The sequence below is a fragment of the Protopterus annectens genome, chromosome 6.part0 (assembly GCF_019279795.1).
Source record: "Protopterus annectens isolate FY-2018-M chromosome 6.part0, PAN1.0, whole genome shotgun sequence".
Taxonomy (NCBI): Eukaryota; Metazoa; Chordata; order Ceratodontiformes; family Protopteridae; genus Protopterus; species Protopterus annectens.
In genome coordinates this window covers 98,220,630-98,233,174 of record NC_056737.1, presented here as the reverse complement: position 1 = coordinate 98,233,174, position 12,545 = coordinate 98,220,630, and positions in this window count along the sequence as shown.

Sequence of the window (12,545 nt, the reverse complement as noted above, 5' to 3'; positions counted from 1 at the left end):
GGGCTTTGACTCAGTCGGACTATCCCATTCAGCAAATGTCAAATAAGTAAATAATAAATAAATAACAGCAATGTTTAAAATATATGCCTATTTTGAGCCTTTGTCATCTTTTATTTTAGGTTTATTCAGATTTCGTGAGCTAAGATGTTCAGAGGTATGCATATCTCTTTATTTTAACTGCTGCTGCCACTGCTAAATTGATCTCCCTCTCTCTAGCTCTCTCTCTCAAAAACTTCTTCTTTCATGTACAAAACCAAGCAATGTCAACTCCACCATAATTTTTACCGAGCTTACTATACATCCTTAAACTAACAGCACACCACTCAATCATTTTACCTATCAGTTTTACTTCCACTTCAATATTCTGAACTGCAACCTTCTGAACTTCCAATAATGTGGATTTTTGTTATTGTGGTCTCAATGTTCTGATGTTTGATGTTTTGAAAACATGACATTTTAAAGTAGATCCATGTGTGTGTGTATATATATATATATATATATATATATATATATATATATATATATATATGGGTCTGCTTGTAATGAATGAAAATCCACTTACCTGAACCACTGAAGACCCAGACGACGTCGCCAGAACCGCATTTGAAGGAACTCTTGGATCACCAATAAGGAACTCCAAGTAAGTAGCCACTTGTCCACACCACAAAAGAAAAAAGAAAAAACAAAGCAAACTAAACCCACTCTTATGGGGGAATTTTACCCCCACACACCCTATGTGGCAGGCTGCTCCTCCCACACCCCCATCTAAATATACCAACTCCTAGATCACACTACAGTGGGGAAAGGGGCAATGTTCACCATGGTGGCCAAGTGTTTACTTACCTGGAGTTCCTTACTGGTGATCAGAGAGTTTGTTCAAATGTGGTTTTGGTGACGTCATCTAACAACTGACCCTAACATTATTATTAGGCCAGCAGACAAGGGGGGACCTATAGTACTTATGGAGCTATCAGATTATACTACCAGTATGAATGAACTTCTAAGTGAAAGTTCGTTCTATCATGAGGTTAACATGGATATTGTAACCGACAAAGTATTTTTGGTATTTGATATGTTGGAAGACCTGTTATTAAGTGAAGACATATCTAAAGACTTATATGACTATTTGAAAGTCAGTAACCCACGTATACCGGTTATACAAGGGCTTCCTAAAGTGCATAATTCAACATGTAATCCTCCGATGAGACCTATTGTCGCTGGCCAGGGTTGGCTCATCGAACCAATGTCTATCTATGTAGAATAGTTTGCACGACCTCTGGTTGATAATAACTCACATATATTAAAAGATAGTAAACAGTTCCTATTGGAATTGTATGAATATATGAAAGATGTGGACCAGCATAGGGATTATTTGTTAGTCACACTCGATGTGGTGAGTTTGTTTACTATTATACCGAATGATGTAGGTATTAGATATTTTCAACAATATCTGCACACCAGATCTTTGTATTCAGATAAGAGTATAGATCTGATTAGTCTGTTTTTGGAGACTATACTGACTAATAACATCTTCATGTTTGGAGAATCTATATTTTTGCAGAGTGATGGCATAGCTATGGGCACTTCATGTGCCAATAGCTACGCCAACATTGTTATGGCAAGTTGGGAGGAGCAATACCTCTTCAAGAACCGTCTCTTTGTAGAGAATGTGGGCTTCTATAAGAGGTTCGTAGATGACCTCCTTTTAGTTTGGTATGGAGATGTAGAAAAGTTGTTGGTGTTTTTTCATGAGATCAATGGATCCACTGATTTCCTTAGATTCACATTGAATTATTCCAAGGATATGGTTTCTTTTTTGGATGTCGACCTTATTAGACTATCAAATGGGTTATTGAATACATCCATACATCGTAAGCCATGTTATAGGAATGCATTGCTCCATAGACAAAGCATGCATCCAAGGTATGTATTTAACAACGTTATGAAGGGACAAATAATGAGAGCCTCTAGATTGAGTTAACAGTTGTTAGTGATAGAGGTTATGAGGATGAGATAGATAAGTTAAAGAATATGTTCCTTTTGAGGGGCTATGATGAAAAAATGTTTGATGAATTATCCACAGAGGTAAACAGCCTTAGATCTAGTAAAGCTAAACCATACTTCTCGAATAATCCCCGTATGTCAGAAGAGGTTGGTATGGATACTCTGACTTCAACCCAGCCTGTTAGGGCACCTTTATTTTTTACCAAGGATGCAGGAGCTATTAGGAGTTTCCTAGTGAATCGATGGGAAGTACTCACTCTGGATACAACTATTAGTGATGTAGTAGGCCCTGAACCACTATTTGCATACAAAAATAAACCCAATATTAGGAGTATGTTATGTTACAAGAATGTGAACCCTGGTATGGGTAAACGATGTGACTCCGCCCATAATACACGTCCTTGTGGACGTTGTAATCAGTGTTGTCATATAGATATTAGGAACACCTTTGTCCATCCAGTCAATCATTTTGAGTTTACATTCAGAACGGACACTAATTGCATGAGTATGAATGTGGTATATCTGGCTAGGTGTATAGCCTGTACCTCATTCTATATAGGGAAAATGAATAGGGTGTTTAAAGAGAGAATCAGGGAACATCTCTACCAGATAAGAATAGGCGGTGATTCCAACGCACTAGCCAGACATGTTAAAATATCAGGGCCACAACATATGTTTACCTTCTGCGTGATACAAGAAATTTTAAAACACGACAGAGGAGGTGATATTATAAACCTGACTTTAGAAAATGAGATGAGGTGGATTATTAGGTGCAGGGCAGATAAATACCCTGGCCTTAATGATCGGGTGCACATTAAACCAATATTGAAAAAGAAGAGATGTCACAGACCCAAGCGATAGTCACTTTATGAGTACATAATAATACTATTGATTTAACACAGATTGTACATATATTTTTATATTTTTATATGATTAAATTTTATATTGTTTTATATGTGTATTTAAATAATTTTTGCTATTGATGCTATAGAGCTCATGCAGTAATATATTATTAGTATATTTGTAAGATATATTATATATCTTTATAGCTTGTTTTGCACAGTTTTATTATTACAGATCCGCTTCAGTGTTATATATTAGGCTTCAGTGTTTTAACATTTTGTTTTACTATGACTTTAATATTGTTTTAGTATTATCTGCTATTTAAATGAACTGTCTAATTAGTCTTTTACACTTGATGAATTTTGACCAATGAGGTGGACCTACTATGTATTTAAATATTGATTGAACTTGAGTTTTTGAATGTCTGAGGAAGCCTTCGGGTGAAAGCGCTTACATTTTATTGCAATAAACAGCTTCTTGTTATATTTGGTTGCTGAGTACTTCTTGCAAGTGACTTATTTATACAGTTTTGGATTACTGTTCCATGTACCAGAAACGTTCGAAGATCTTTGGAATACAGCCTTTTGACCCAGCGCATGGTTCTGTGTTTGCTGTCCCAACTCAGTTTGGCTTTGTCAAGGGATGGCCATACCTACTAAACCTGGTGGACTTCTTTGAGAAGGCCACCAAGGCAAAAATGAGGGGAAATGGTGCGTACCACTTACATGGACCTGACTAAGGCATTCGATACAATACCCCACTTAGGTATAGTTGACAAACTCATTGACTGAGTATAAACCCCCTACATAACTCCCTGGAATGAAAGATGCTCAGAAGCAGGACTGAGGAAATCAGGACTGGTGAGGCCACCTCCATTAAAAGATCATTCAACAGCAGGGTACCTCAGGGCTCTGTGCTGGGACTGCTCCTATTTGGCATCTACTTACTGGAGGTAAAGGCTAATGTCAAGGGCCTTTGGCTGACCAAGCTAGCAGATGACTGCAAATCGGGAGCTTCCATAGATTCTCCCCATGACACAAACATCTTACAAGAGGGTCTAACACAGACAAATGACTAGTGCCAAGGTCATGCATTAAAACTCAATGCCAAGAAATGCATTATAGTGATTTTTGGGAAAACTGCCACCCAGGCTAATTACTCCATCAATAAGACACTCCTAAGAGTTGACCCCAGTAGTCAGGGATCTGGGAACATATATAGTCAGCAATCTGATCTTTGACTAACATGTGACCAATGTAATTAGAAAAATCATTCTGTTTCACCCAACTTATAAGTAAGGGCATGCCATCCAGGTCATAGGAAATCATAGTGCCACTTTATTCATCATTTATCAGATCCATCATTGAGTACAATGTCTCCTTCAGCATGTACCTGACCAAACATATGCAACAGTTGGAACACACCCACAAAGATTCTTTACCGGGGTAACCAGGGTATAAACACATTGCCCTATAAGGATGGCCTTAAAGCCCAATCTCTATACTCTGTCTCGTACAGGTTACTGAGAGGCAGTCTATGCCTGGCATATAAGGCATTCTCAGACCCAGCACTAATGGACCGTTTGCACTTCTGCAAAATGAACAGTATCAGAACCACTAGATCCAAGGATTTAAATTTTGCTTGTGACATAAATAAGACATGTTGGTGAGACAGATATGTGTCTCAGAGGATCCCCATGATCTGGAACAGGCTACCCATCCCTAATCCTAATTACATGTAACCTTGACCAATAGATTTGAAATCAGAAATTCTCCCTGGGTCTGGTCCCCATGCTTCTGATAGGCAGAGGCAGACAGTAATTCCTAAACAAACATACCTCCCACATAACCTCTAGAAACGTCCTACAGAGCACCTCTATGACATTGTTCAAAAGGAACCTGGACAAGTAGATGGGGCACCATAAATGCATGCTGGGGATAATGCCCACAACCCTCCTGGACATGGGCAGTCATTACTAAATACAATCCTGGGTACTGACTAGAGTATCTATGGTATTACATTGGGATGAAATGGCTAGGCTTGAAATGACCTCCTGGTCGATAGCCTAGTAACTTCCTATGACCCTGTGATCCTATGAACATATCCCCACCTAATAAATACCCATGATACATAGGGGCACATTTGGGTTGGATTACACGGCTAGGTTTATAAAGGTCCTGATGATCATTAGCCTAGTATATACATATGAACCTATCAGAAAGTGTTAACTGCATTGGAAAGCTTCACTGCATTAGTAATATTGTGTTTCCTGAATATTTCTTTTCAGTCTGTTATACCTGAATACTGATCAAGGTACTACAACAACAGCCAAAAAGAAAAACAAAAAGATGGAAACCCAAAGATAAAATCATAAAAACAAAAACTGAATCATTGAATCCACCAATCTAGACCAGGCTGCCAACTCCAGAAAGAAAGTACTGATTCCACATTCAAAAATGAACAGAGGTACTTTTATTATTTAAGCTTCAACAAGTAACAGATAGCTTTTCGTCCGATGGCAAAACAGGACTTCATCAGAATACATTTACAATACAAACACACAGCTTTTTATAAACCAGTTCTACACTCTTAACAAGGATGATTAATTAATTAATTAATTAAACAATGAAGCCAATTAATACTTAAGAAACATTAATTTCAAAACTTTCCTACCCTAGTTTACTGGCAAAATGTTAACAACATCTATTTTAAAAAAACTTTTTCTTAGGTCTAGTATATAAACATATGATGTGTCTGACCATTGCATCAACAACCTTCTCATGAGATGTGCCTGAACTCTTATCTTAAAACTATAAACAATATTATTAGTGTTATGTAAGAACAATCATTGTTGTGAATAAGCCTTTCACAAGCAGAGTTAGGAAAACCTTTCATTTGATGTCTAATATTATTAGCAGACTACAGCAAAACACAAGCCAAATGGCTCAAAAACTTGTAAACGGCAATAAAAATACAAAAATGAGCCACCTAGGCAGTAATTGCGTGAAACACTAGTTTAATAAACATTCAGTGCTACTGAAACAAGACAAACTTCAATGCTACTGAAATAATACAAACCAAGCACTTTGACCAAGAAACATGAATTGGCTTCATCAGAGTCATTCAATTAAGATGTAACTTTCTTTATATACTTTAATTACTTAAACAATTATTCATGGTTTTGCATGCATCAATAAAATACCCTGACTAAACTTAAAGGCATACTTCCCCTAGTATAAAATATACAAAACAAAAAGTGTGCTTTAAAATCACTGTTAAACACTGCATAAAAATGCAAATAATAATAATAATAATAATAATAATAATAATGAACATAAAAATATAAAACATTCTAAAAAGTATAAGACAAAATTGAACTGTTAGTTGTCAAATAGATGTCTCAACCAAGCACTAAAATTCAGACCTCTGCTGCCCTTTGCTTCAAAAAGGGAGCTGTTGAACTGTAATCATTTATGCCTGGTTTACAAGCATTTAATCTCAGTTGCCATTTGGTTTCTCTGGCTTTTAATTCTAATTCATCATCCACGCCCCTAGAGTCACTCTGTACTCTATCAATGACAAAAATCTCTTGTAGTTGGGCCATTCTAAGGTGTGGACAAAGGATGCCCAGGTAGGTGCAACTGTAATACTACTATGGTGGTTTATTTAGCTACATGCTTATCATGCCATGGTTAAGGCTAAATGAACGCATCACTAAGCACTTTAGAGACATCAAAAATACAAGAGATTTTTATTCTTTGTTATTCATAGAGTACCTGGACACCAATTATCTTGGAAAATCATTTCTGTTTCTGCACTGAGGTTAGTAATTTCCATGACCATGCCTACTTCATCTAAATTTCTAGGTGTTAAGATCTAATGGTGATCATTCAGTTATAACACAAGTGTTTCTAGACTTCCAAAATATCTATAGGGACACCGTTCACCTTCTGATAAATTTCAGATTATTGTGCTATAACCTCACAAAAGAAGCTGTTGCTTAAATGGTTTACTGTTTTCATATCACTGCACTAACTTTCAATAATATAAGAAAACTATGAGTGATGTGTCGACTTAGGTAGAGAAGTGCATGGGCTTTATAGAAGTTCTGAAACAGTCTAGCTTTCACTTATTCTAGTCACTGTAATGCTAAAATTATGACAAGCTGCCTATTACAACTAACAGTTAAATCTTTCTGTAATATAATATGTTTCAATATTTAAGTGACATATTTAAAATCTGGCAAGATTTCCTTTATAAATGATGAGCACGTCATTGATTATTATGTCATTGTCTTTCTTAATCAGTGAGGTGAGACTTTACACTTCCCGGATCCCAGTTCTACATCTTTTATTTTATTTAAAAATTTTAGTGACATTGACAGTACAATACAAAATTGAGGTTTAACAGATGTTTCCAGAGTTCATCTAGTAGCCTGGATGAAATTTCATCTAGGCAAATGGTCCACATATCTTAAGTCCAGCTGTTAATAGATTTAATTAATGGAGTATTGTGTTTCATTCCACAGGCAAGCAGGTATAAATTCCTTACAACTGTGTTATCTTGTGGATTCCCAAAATTGTCAAGTCATTGAGCACCATTGCAATGACCTTTGGATCATTTTCTAAAAGGATGTACACAAGTGACTTAGGATGCCAACCTTTTTTTTTTAATATAAAAAATATAACTTACTTCAGCCTGGAGGGTTGGACTTTTCATTTTCTGTTTTAATTCTTATTTTTCTTACAGCTTTCCTATTGCTAAAGGTATGATTATTTATATCCTAAATATACTGACTGCGTTTACCATTACCACATTTCCAATATTATTATAAATACAGACAGTAAAACAAAATGTCAGCACTGGGGCAATTTGGTGCATGCAATGCAGACTTGTGTTTATTTTATCTTTTCTGTGCCAGTTCTGGGAAAGTTACATTTAAGTAGGAGCTGATAAATGTCTTCTGAAGATGAAAGTATGTGACATCATTTTATTTTTAACTAAAACAGGTATAATCTTCCCTAAGGCGAAATATACAGCATTGTTGTCTTGCAGATATATGATACTACAGCTAGAAGTTAGACTGAGATCTCACAATAATAATTCTCATTTTATATTGTGATGTAGCCTGCGTGAAAAAAATGTGTTTTCAGTCAAATGACTTTGTGTCAAAAGTACTTTCAGTAATTTTTTTGACCAAATGGGTGAAATGTACCTTCAATGAAATAGAGTCATACATGCTTTACCATCTTGTATAGACTATAAATGATATATTGTCTTGTAAAGTGTATCTTAAAATGTTATATAAGTCCTATCTTTGGTTGTATATCTTAATAACACTTTTGTGCGAAAAAGATATGATTATTTGGAATGGGAAGCTTTTCTCCCTGCTCCTGCACTGAAAATAAACTACACTCAGACTCTCCATTTAAATAAATGTATATAAAACAATATATAATAAACAAATCCAATCAACCTGTAACAGCTGGTGCTTTGATTGAACTGTTACCTTCTTACGTTTCTTTCTTCAAAATATACCATCTGCAGTAGATAATTAACATACTAAGCCCATTAATTTCTGATTGTTTTTAAATGACAACTAATTATGTTAAATAAATTAAAAATAAACATAATAGAAAATAAGCAGCACATTTCTCATGTTTCAACTCATCTTGTGATTTTTAACTCATGAGCTATCATACAAGAAAGAACCTCTTGAGGTGAGGTGATAAGAGATCCTTAAGTAACATGTAATGTGAATAGATATTAAAGTAAATGGTTTTAAGTAATACCAAATGTTATTTTTAATTTGTTTTAATATTTCCGAGATTTGAGGCATAGCCATAGTGTTACAACTTTAGATGTTTTTTTTCTTATACACACATATATATATATATATATATATATATATATATATATATATATATATATATATATATATATATATATATATACATATATATATATATATATATATATATATACATATCGTTGATTTCTGTCTTTAAGGATTTAAGGGTTTGGAAATACTCTAACAATGTGATAGAGGGAACAGATTTCCACATAGAGTTGCTCAATATTTTTGATCAGTCTGGATATGCTCTAATGGAAGCTATAATCAAAAATAATAAGGTAGAGATGAAGACTATTTTACAAAAAAATGACAAGACTAATAAATTAATTACTAGTGGCCTAATGCATTCATTTGAAGAAGAAAGGAATAAATACTTGGATATTAAAAGCAAGGTTGAAGTTAAAGTTAATTACATGGTTAGAAGAAAAAGTAAGAAGTTTGGTAGGAACGTGGAAGAATACAAATATGGTAGAAGTTACCCTAAACTAAAATATTGTCATAGTAACAATACAATTCAGAAAATGGTGATAGCCTATATGAAAGGCAAGTGAAGGGGAAAGGAGATTATAAGAGCAGTAATGATAGGAAGTTTGGTACACTTGAATACAACAATAGGAGAGAAGATAATTTGAGAGTGAATGACCCTTTAGAGTATCCCCCTTTAAGACAGTCAGAGAATAAGAAACCAGTCTGTAAACCACTATCAACACAATTACAATAGAGGGAGAAATTAGTTAGTAAGAGTTTTTAAGGGGAAAGCATCAGATAGACGAGAGAATAAATGAAATAGGTAAAGGTATATATACTTATAAGAATTGTCATAATTTTAATTATAGTAATATACCTGTAAATAAGAAGTGTTTTATTCTTTTTATGAAATGTTTTAAATATGTACCTAATAGGTAAAGCAATATTAATAAACTAATCCTGGACCTTAAATTATTCACTAGAAAGAAGAACTTAGAGTACCTATTTTCCAAGGAGATTAGAGATCAGACAGTACATTCAAAGTTAAAAAGAAAAAAGTATATATAACCCTCCTCTTCACCCACAGTTAAATAATTTTGAACTAATAGTTGAAAAGGAACTAAGAAAATTTTAGATAAAAACAGGATGTGGTCCAACTAGATAAAAGAAGAAACAGATTTATTGAATGAAATTAAACATAATGGTGATTAGACCAGATAAAGGGGGAAGGACAGTCATTATGGATAGCATAATTTATGTGGGAAAAATGATGGAAATTCTAAGTGACACAAACAGATATGAAAGTGTGTCCAAAAATGAGATAAATATTGCTTACAGCAAAATTGATTATGAGCTATGACATGCTTTTAGAAGGTTCTATTAATATGGAAGAATACATTTTTTTTAAACTGATAAACCTACAATACAATCTTTTATCTGAATCCCAAAGATGAACAAAATGTGGTAGACCCACCCATGAGCCCCAAAGTGGCTGCAAGTGATCCAAAACACACTCTTTAGCATTACAGATAGATAACAAAGTAAAGAGATTGGAAACGCAACATGCATGTTTCCTAACAGATTCATGGGATTTCTTAAGAGAAGTAGAAGATAAATTATTTAATGTTAGCATTCTATTTGTCACTATTGATATTATGGATCTATTTTTATCATGCCACACAAATTAGGTTTAAAATGGTTTGAAGAACTGATCTCAGATAAGGAGCTATATAGTTGTGAAGAATTTAGAGTTTTATTTGAACTAATGGAGATGGTACTCAGAAACAATTGTGTTGCTTTTGAAGGGGAATTTTACAAACAAATTAGTGGCATAGCAATGGGTACAAGTTGTGAACCCAGCTATGCCAATATTATTCTACAAATATTGGAAAATAATTACATGTTTAATTCCCCTTATGTACAGTTTTAGACTTTATACAAAAGGTTCTTGGATGACATATGTTTATTTTGGAATAGTACTGAGCAAAAGTTGATTTAATTTATAGAATACATAGTGCAAACCACACAGTTTTTAAAGTTTACATACAAAATTGAAAGATTTAAGGTCAACTATTTGGATGTAACTATACAAATGAATGAAGATGACAGGAGATTTAAGTCCGCCATATTTAGAAAATAAACATTTTCAAATTCCTACCTTCATTTCACAAGTACCCATCCATACAAACAAAAGTATTGTAAAGGGACAGTTTATAAGTGCCTCTAGGATGACCTTCAAAGAATGTGATTTTTTAAGGAGTGTGGAATAATTAAAAACATGTTTTAGAAAGAAAATATCCAGAGAGAGATTAATAGAGGACGTAATTAAGGAAGTTAAAGAAGCTAGGGAAGTTAAGTATTTCCCTTTACTTGGGAGAAACAATAATACATTTAGTAAGGTACTAGCTACTAAAGTAAGAATAACAAGGATAGCGACCAAGGAGTTAATAATTTAGGTTACAAAGGGGCTTTTATTATGAATTTTAAAAGAGATACCAACATTATAACAAAAACTATTAATACCTATTGGGAATTGTTTAAAAATGTTTCAGATATAGAGAACTTATTTAAGGGCCACATTCAATTTATTTACAAGAAAAGTATGAACATTAAGGATATATTAGAAAAGAAGAACAACATTAGTCAGAGTAACTTTAGGAGAAAAGAAGGGAATTACAAGTGTGGGAGATGTATTCAGTGTGCACATATTAGTAATACTAGTTATATATACATTCCCAGTAGGGTTAGATTGATACAAGCCAAGGAATATAGTAATTTTGACAGTAAGGGGCTAATATATTTGGCAATGTGTAGAAAATGTGAGGCTTTTATGTGGGTAAAACTGAAAGAGCCCTGAAAAAAAAGAAATCATGAGCATTGTTATAATATAACAACTTCAAACCACAATAATGCTTTATGCAAGCATACTTTGGTTTGTAAGGACTCAAAGTTTTTGTTTTAAATTTTAGAGGTGGTATCCTGGAACATTAGAGGTGGCCCATGGGAAGAAAAAATAGAATATAGAGAAATGTATTGGCAAATAATGTTAAGGGCTAACCAATCTCTAGTTTTAAATGCAACATTTCTGTAGCCCCACGACTAAAATTAAGAACAGTGAGGTTATAATGTAAAGGGTCTACCTGAGAAGACCAACAAGCCGAAACATCAACAACGAGATGATCTACACCAGAAGCCCTAGAAAGCAAATACCCGACAAGCTGTAATCCCGACATTGAAAACACCAACAGGCTGAACAGCACCGAAGCCATACAGAATGTACTGTACACACGAGCGGGACAAATGTAATCATACAAGTTACAGTCTACCAATCGACTGCTATTTAAAAAAGCAGATCAAATAAATTGACAGCAGATTAAAGGAACGTACAGGCAGCATTTACCATACATTTCGCAGGAAGTTGGAGTCACATTTTCAAATCGTGCATATTATCCACCATGGTAAACACCAAAACAGTGGTATCATTAGCAGAGTCTTATGTTGATTTCTGTATGAACGAACTAGACTTCAAAGGGAACGTGGTGAAGTCTATTCTTAATAGGGTAAAATGATCTGTAGTATCACTGGCGGTTGCTTTCATTACAGCTTAGCACCTGCTGTGATATATGTCGTTGTTTGTAGCAGTTACTACTCTGCATATATTGTGTCTGTGCTGATGGTTCAGGCAGTTGTGAGCAGGGTTTGTTGACTGTTGGGATTGTGGTTTGTCAGGCATGTGAACTGTCGGGTCTTTGAGCTTTCGTTCTTGTGGTGTCAGTTATCTCGCTGTCGGCTTTGTCAGCTTTCAGTGTTATCAGGTAGAACCAATGTAAAATATACAATAGAAATATACATATACATGTATACACATTTATTTTAT